Source organism: Quercus lobata, chromosome 6, assembly GCF_001633185.2.
Source record: "Quercus lobata isolate SW786 chromosome 6, ValleyOak3.0 Primary Assembly, whole genome shotgun sequence".
Taxonomy (NCBI): Eukaryota; Viridiplantae; Streptophyta; class Magnoliopsida; order Fagales; family Fagaceae; genus Quercus; species Quercus lobata.
Genome location: NC_044909.1, coordinates 16,345,582 through 16,353,765, shown reverse-complemented (window position 1 = coordinate 16,353,765; position 8,184 = coordinate 16,345,582). Strand labels below are relative to the sequence as shown.

General features: G+C 33.4%; 1 long non-coding RNA gene across 1 annotated transcript; it reads right to left on the bottom strand.

Annotated features, from left to right (window-relative positions):
• Positions 1-355: 355 nt before the first annotated feature.
• LOC115994460 lies at positions 356-4,060 on the bottom strand. Its single transcript, XR_004093219.1, has 4 exons — positions 4,017-4,060; positions 3,872-3,927; positions 576-927; positions 356-418 (listed from the first exon to the last, which is right to left on the bottom strand). It is a non-coding gene; the product is annotated as an uncharacterized LOC115994460 (long non-coding RNA).
• Between the last annotated feature and the right edge of the window lie 4,124 nt (positions 4,061-8,184).

Here is an 8,184-nt window from a genome sequence, read left to right as displayed (position 1 = left end):
AATGGTCAAATGCAGATGCAAGCATATTTTCTTCAAACCCATCCATCTTCATAACTTCTTCATAAAGAATACCAAAATTTAGTTGATTTTCAGAAATCTTTTCTATTGTAGAAGCAACCTTAGCAAGTTGTATGGACAAATCTTGGTAAATGGCATCTTCAATCATAGTAGCATGACTTCGTTTCCTGTGAGACCTTATTTCATTTGAGGCCACATGTGAGGGATCAACTTGCTTCTTTTTGGATATGTCATCAACATCAACATCAACAAGCGGAGGTGAGTCATCCAATGCTTCTACACCTATATCACCTACTCCCTTGGAAAAACCTCCTGTAGCCATATCCTTACCCACAGCCAAAGCCATCTCATCAAACATCTCAATTTTCTTGTTTAGAAATTGTGCATGATTTGGATGTGCCTGTGTAAAGAAAGGAAAAGAAACAATTAAAAAAAAAAAGGAAAAGAATCAAAAACTAATATGAGAGCAATAAGAATAATTAAAAAAATTTAAACTTTACAATGATACAAACTAAAAAGTTTCTACCTATAAAATAAAAATAATAAAAGTTTCTTACCTCGACTTCTTCATCATACACTGTCCTATCACAGGTGATCATTTTCAAATCGTCATTCCATCCAAACCCGTTTTTCTTATTACGAAGTAATGCAATTGTATTCCAATTGGTTTTGAGTGTTTTAAAACAATGTTCCACATGCTTTGGAGTACATTCAGTCATAAATTTATCAGTAATTGCTTCAGCTACTTTAGCATATGATGCATGTTTAAATGTGTTGGATTGCTTATTTCCATGAAGAGCCTCATATGCAAGTATCTCAAGTAATAAATTCTACATTGGTTGTGACCACCTGAAGTTGGTCTTGGTGTCCTTGACCTTCTGAGTATCCTTTTTATTTCCCATTGCAATTCTATTACAATGATATTTACAAGAAAAATGAGACAAAATGAAACAAGAATATAAATAATATTCAATACAAAATATGAACTAGGGGTGTCCATGCCAAACAAAAATATTTGTAACATAAAAGTCTTGATAATATGAAACAAAAAAAAAAATCCATTACACAACCAACTAATATAAAGAGTATGAAATCACTCCATAGCATTATAATCCTCCCACATTTTACGACAAATATTATCCCCTTTTTGAACCCATTCTCCATTTTCTTCTTGGGCTTCCCTTTGTGATTTTTGGACTTTTCTACTTGTACTGTCATTTGCAAGTGGACTACCACGAAGCCCATTGCTCATAATTGAGTCTAAAGGGTCAACTCCTATTATATGATTGTGAATTATGCAACAAGCTAAGACTACATCCACTTGTGTTGGGAATGACCAAAAAGGTTCTGCATCTAACACGTGGAAACGTTTCTTCAAAACCCCAAAACAACGCTCAATGCTAGTGCGTAAAGAAGAATGGCGAAGATTGAATAATTCTTTGTCATTTCTTGGTGGGTTATCACTAAACTCTTTCAAATGGTAACGAACACCACAATAAGGGGATATAATTCCTTTCCGAACTTCATAACTAGCATCACCAAGATAATATTTACCTACACGTTCAAAGTTAAAAGGAAAAGACATCACTCCAAAAGCTATTATCCATAATAAAATCACTTTCTACTCCTATAATACCTTCAGGAATTTTTAATCCCCTTGGCCTAGAGAGTGCGTCATTTAAGACACGTGAATCATGTGCACTTCCTTCCCAACCAGCTAATACATAAGTGAGTTTTAAGTCAAAGGTAGCAACAGCGAGGACATTTTGTGTTGTTCCATCCTTTCGGCCACAAAACCTTCCTTGTATTTGAATTGGAGCAGATACATAAACATGAGTTCCATCAATAGCTCCCACACAATCCTAATTACGACCAATATAAGTTACATTTATCTTATATCTTTATATGTATATAAATAAATTAAAAAAAATGAGGAAAATGAAAGCCTTTGGAATTTACCTTAAAATAGGAGTTAAACTTGTTGCTATTTCTTATCTCCAAGGGTGTATCTTTGTCAGGCTCTCTAATCATGTGTTTGTATAATTGCAAAACTGCTCTAAGGATATGCCTAAAGTATTGGTGCACTGTCTCAACTACTCTATAAAACCTCCCACCAACAACTCGAAACCTCACATCATGCCCAATAATGTGTCAAAAATTAACACTTGTTCTTTAATAAACATATGAATGGTCTCTTGAAGTAGATTATTCTTGCTCAAAATTTTACATAGTGCATAAAAAGCAATGGGTCTCATCCTTATATGATAGAGACAACGCATATCACCTCTACAAAGAATATCATTCATATATATCTCTCTTTCATACTCTCGATTGACATGAGGTTCTCTAGGCATAACTCTTCTAGATCTTAGTCCTTTCAAAAGAACAACACCCAAAGCAATAACAGATGTAGCTGCCCCCATTATGGCAACAGGAAGTGATGGGTTATCCATCTATATTTCCAAAAAAAAAAAATTGACGAGAAAGCATTCATATATACAGGTACCTAAAGAAAACACTTCATAAAAAAAATGACCACTTTAAGTTTGATGAGACTAAACTATAAGGTAACAACATCATCACTCCATAAGTACTAGAAACAATAACCATTGAGTTTGTTATTAGAGGCTAAAAATTGACTAGGTAATAGATGGTGAAGGAGGGACATTTGCCCTTACTCGTTTTTTGAAATTTTTTCATATTGTTGTAAAGTCTATTCATAGATTAATTAGTAGAGCCTCCTACTAGTTAGAAAAATTTAAATTATGCCTAATGAGTATTAGACACATATGATTTGAGTTCATTATATAGAGTTTGGCACCTTGCTTCACTTGGGTGAGCACCTTTTTGATACCTCATGCCTCTTGTGATACAAAGACTTGGCACCTTAACTTTGCCATTTGCCTTTGACTATGCTGTTTCAAATATAGCTTTATCTAGCAAACTAATTCTGCTAGTGATGTTCTACCTGAGATACTAAACAAGTATTACCTTAATTTGACATGCCCGAGTCAGTTGACTCCTCAATTTCCAATTGGCAAATGAGGAACTTTCTAAATACAAGAAGGACAAAAAAAAAAAAAAAAAAAAAAAAAAAAAAAAAAAAAAAAAAAAAAAACAACAACAACAACAACTCTTTAATAATTTTAATTCCCTAGACATTGAGAGAGGATTCTAATATTACTAATAGAGCATTACACAATCTACATAATTCACAGTGATAAAAAAAATAAAAGCAAGCTCAAAATTCTGCAGTAGTCCAAACAGGAATCCATCAAACCGAGAAGAATATAATCAAGTATACTGAAACACACACAAACAAGAACCAGCCATGCAAATCTTAAGAGACTAAATTGCGAATAGAGTAGGCAAAACAACAAATTGTATCATGGAAAACAATAATAACAATAATCACTAGACCAAATCAAAAGTTTGCTCATAAGCGTGTAAGATTGTACATAAATTCAAACTCAAAATCCAGCTCAATCTTCAATAGCAAACTATCTTCATAATGTTAAAAAAATATCTATTGAGTTTATTAATTAGAATTCTGGATGTCTGAGCATGCCCACATGCTTGACTGTCAAAATCATCAAACACAAACATCAAAAACCATATGAAACACCTAAACTATAGTCTATTTGTTCTCATACAAATTCTCAACTCAAACTACCCCCCGCCCCACAACAAATGCCAAAGGTTATAAAATTTAATATTAAAAAACGTTGAACATGGGAATACTGTAATTGAAATCAAGAAACTTATAAAAATATGAAATTACTATATATATCGTTAGCGACACAGAAAGCAAACTATAAAATTTAAGAATTTGTAGAGAAGAATGAAATATTACCAGTGCAAGGAAGAGTTGTTGACCGTGAGAAACAGATAGAGAGAGATTTGTGAAAACTAAAAATAGGAGAGACCAGAGGGGGACAGATAGTGAGAATATGAGAGGAGAGAAAGAGCAAAGAGAAGGGAGAAAACTGAGAGCTGACCATGAGACTGTGAGATAGAGTAGGTGCCAAAATAAGTTGTTTCCGGCGGCTACATAGGGTAAAGAAAAATATAATATTTATAGAAGACGTGATGCGTGAGAGAGAGATTGTTTTCCAAAAAAATTTTTTGAAAAACATCCCATAGAAAATAAGCCTTGTTTTTATTAGGTTTTTCCATTGACTAAAGATAGTTTTCCATTAACTAAATTTTTTTTGTGCAACCAAACACTGGAAAATGTGGAAAACTATCTATATAGATAGGTTTCCAGCGAAACAAATAGAGTTCGAATAGTAAATAACATCCAATTAACACGAAATTTGACACATGTGTTAAAAATATAAATAACATGCGATTCCGTTTGTTTCAATGTAAAATATTTTCTGTTAAATATTTTCCTATTTTCAAGTGTTTCTTTGCATGTAAAATATTTTCAATTTGACCAAAGTTTGTGCATAAAAACTTGTAAAATATTTTACCAAAAAATCAACTATAAAACATTTTACAAAATTCTCACTCCCTCTCTCCCAATCCTTTCTCCCTCTTCTCCTCAGTTCCTCTCTCACTCTCTCACACTTCTTCTCTCCCTTTCTCAAACTCTCCCAAGCCAAACCAATGAGACCAATGACAACACCCACCAGCAATAGACCACCAGTGGCGCCACTCCCTACTAAATATGACTCGATTCTTCAGATTCGAAAATCACCCTTCAAGACAAAGATTGAAGAGATGAGAACCATTCATCGAATAGATCTCCACCTACTTTAAGATTGTCGAGTTGAGTTTTTGGGGGTCAGATTGTGGCAAAGTTGCTTTTGGTGGGTCGGATTGCGGTGGATATGGTGAGTGGATGATTTTTGTGTTGATGGATTTTGGGTATGGTTTGCATTTCTCATTAGTGGCAAAGGCAAGGTGATGGTGGCTTGACGTCGAAGTGGGTTGTTTGATGGATTTCAAGTAAAGTGGGCTATGATGACGAAATCTAGTGAGGAAAAGAAGAATTCGTCACCAAATATTATAAAAGTTTTAAAATTGGGTGAAGAAATCAATATTTTGTCACCAAAGATGTACAAATTGGTGAGGAAATCTTTATTTCATCACTATAGGTCATGAAAAAAAAGGCAAACCTAGGGTGACGAAATATTCACATCACCAAAGACTTACCAGAGGTGAAGAAATTCTAAATTCGTCACCCAATATTAGGATGTAGGTGTTTTTGGTGACGAAATAAATTTTTGTCACCTATTGTTTAACCAAAGACTAATCGGAGGTGACGAAATTCCAAATTCATCATCCAATATTAAGATGGAGGTGTTTTTGGTGACAAAATAAGTGTTCGTCACCTGTTGTTTACAAATAATTAAGGATGGCCATGGGTAGGGTATACCCATATATACCCGACCCAATTAATTTATCCATGGATATCCGATTACCTTACCCAATTAGTATCCATACCCAATTGTTACCGATCTGTTTATCCATAGATATCCATACTCTATCCAAAGTCGATTTTTATAAAATCACTAAATATGCTCAAAAACTACTAAAATGACCAATATATCCTCAAAATCTCTAAAATAAGCAAAATACCCATGAAACCTTTAAAATGACCAAAATATCCCAAAATCTCTAAAATGAGCAAAATACCCATGAAATAACCTCAAAAATGACCAAAATACCCCCAGAATCACCAAATATGCTCAAAAACCACTAAAAATTACTAAAATATCCCCTAAACCTAATAAATGACCAAAACCCCCAAATCCTAAAAAATGACCAAAGTACACACGAAACCTAAAAAATGACCAAAATACCCCCGAAACCTAAAATCTGGCCAAAATACCACCAAAACAAAAATAAAATTACCAAAATAACCCCTAAACCTAAAAAATAACCGAAATACCTTCAAAACCTAAAAAATGACCGAAATAGCCTTGATGCTTGAAAATTACCAAAATACCCCTAATCCTAAAGGAAAAAACCAAAATACCCCCCAAAACCTAAAAAATGACTAAAATACCCCTGAAACCTATAAAATGACAAAAAATGGCCCTAAAACCTATATGATGATAAAAATACACCCTAAACCTAAAAGATGATCGAAATACCCTCAAACCTAAAACTGACCAAAATACCCCTAAATGACCAAAATACTCATTTTTATAATTTTTGGCTATTTTGGTCATTTTTTTTAGGTTTAGAGCGTACTTTGGTTATTTTATAAGTTTCAGGGGTATTTTGGTCATTTTTTAAGGTTTAGAGGGTATTTTCGGTTATTTTTTAGGTTTAGGGGGGTATTTTGGTAATTTTCATACTTTGAGGGTATTTTGGTCATTTTTAGGTTTCGTGGGTGTAGGGGTATTGGGCCCAGCAACTCATTATCTATGTATATATTGGGCTTGGGATCCAATCCGAAGACGAAAGGTCATCCGAGGAGTAAACACTGTCAAGGGAGTCCATGTTAGTAAATGAAGAAGTTAGTTTTGGTCATAAGGGACCAAGAGGGTGGGCCGAGGATGAATGCCTCCTCGGCTAACCAAAGTCGAGGTCCGAAGAGATGGTCTGCCATCCAGGAGAATGTTCTAGGAAATTTTGTTGGTACGGATAAGCATTATAGGAACATAGGACAGGGGGGAGTCCTAAAATATTTAAGGAGAAAGCTGCTACCACCCTATTAAATGCACTGCAACTAATCCTCTGGTCGCATTAATGTGGAGGTGATACCTACACAGTGATTTTCAGCCTTACAGTTACTATATAAAGATTTCAGGAAAGTGCTGATGAGACAGGTATCAACACAAACAATCTGGCTTGCACGTGGAGGGTAAAGATGAAAGGGGAAGAGAGTATAAAAGGAGGAAGAGGCAATGAGAGAGGGGGAATGAGAAACTAAGAGAAAAACACTGTAGTAGTCAAGAACTGAATCTGTAATCCAACTTGAGAGAAATATATAAGAACTAATATCCTCAGACTTTGCCGAGGACTATTTCCTTTAGTTTAGATTAGTCTATTTTCTTTTTCCTGTCATCAAAATTCATTTTACTTGTCATCCAGCTCATTAAAGCCCAATTTTCCAACCGCTCTCTACAAATTCATTGTATTGGGCTTTTTGGGCCTAAGTTCGTCCATCACTTGGGCTAGAGACCCAAATTGTGTCTTTACAATGGGTATTTTGGAAATTTTTAGGTTTTGGGGAGTATTTCGGTCATTTCTTAGGTTTAGGACGTATTTTTGTAATTTTTAAGTTTCGGGAGGTATTTTGGTCATTTTAAAGGTTTCGGGAGTATTTCGTTTATACTTTAGGTTTAGGGGATATTTTGGTTTTTTCTTTTTTTTTTCTTTTTTTGTTTCCAAGGATATTTTGGTAATGTTTTAAGTTTTAGGGGTATTTTGGTAATTTTATGAATTTAGAGGTATTTCGGTCATTTTTTAGGTTTAAGATGCATTTCTGCAATTGTGTTATAACAGTCACAAATACTAATATTTTAGAAGGAACTAAAATATTAGTATTTTTCATGTTTACATTATCTTCATATATTTTTCATACTTACAAAAATTCAAGATAATCAAAAATTAATAGGCATGTCATCAATCAATTGTCTAAATTTAAGTTTTTGTAGTTTAAAATAATGCATAAAAGATGAATTTAAAGATCAAATGGTAAATTACATTCAATTGGCATGAAAATTGTCATGCATGTTAAGAACATATAGAACATATAATCCAACGGTTGGATTTTCAAAATATACATTCAATAATAAGCTATTGGGTGGTGTAACATTTTTTAGAGTTACATCAGGTGTAACTTAAACCCAACCCTATATTTTTTAATTCGATGTGAACTTTGACAAATTTATCATTAGATTATATTATCTTCATATATTTTTCATGCTTACAAAATTTCAAGGTGATCAAAGATTAATAGTCATGTCATCAATTAATTATCTAGATTCAAGTTTTAGTAGTTTAAAATAATGCATAAAATATGAGTTTAAAGATCAAATGGTAAATTACATTCGATTAGCATGAAAACTGTCATACACGTTAAAAACATATAGAACATGTAATTCAACGGTTGGATTTTCAAAATATGCATTCAATAATAAGTTATTGGGTAGTGTAACATTTTTTAGAATTACATCAGATGTAACTTGAACCTAACCCTATATT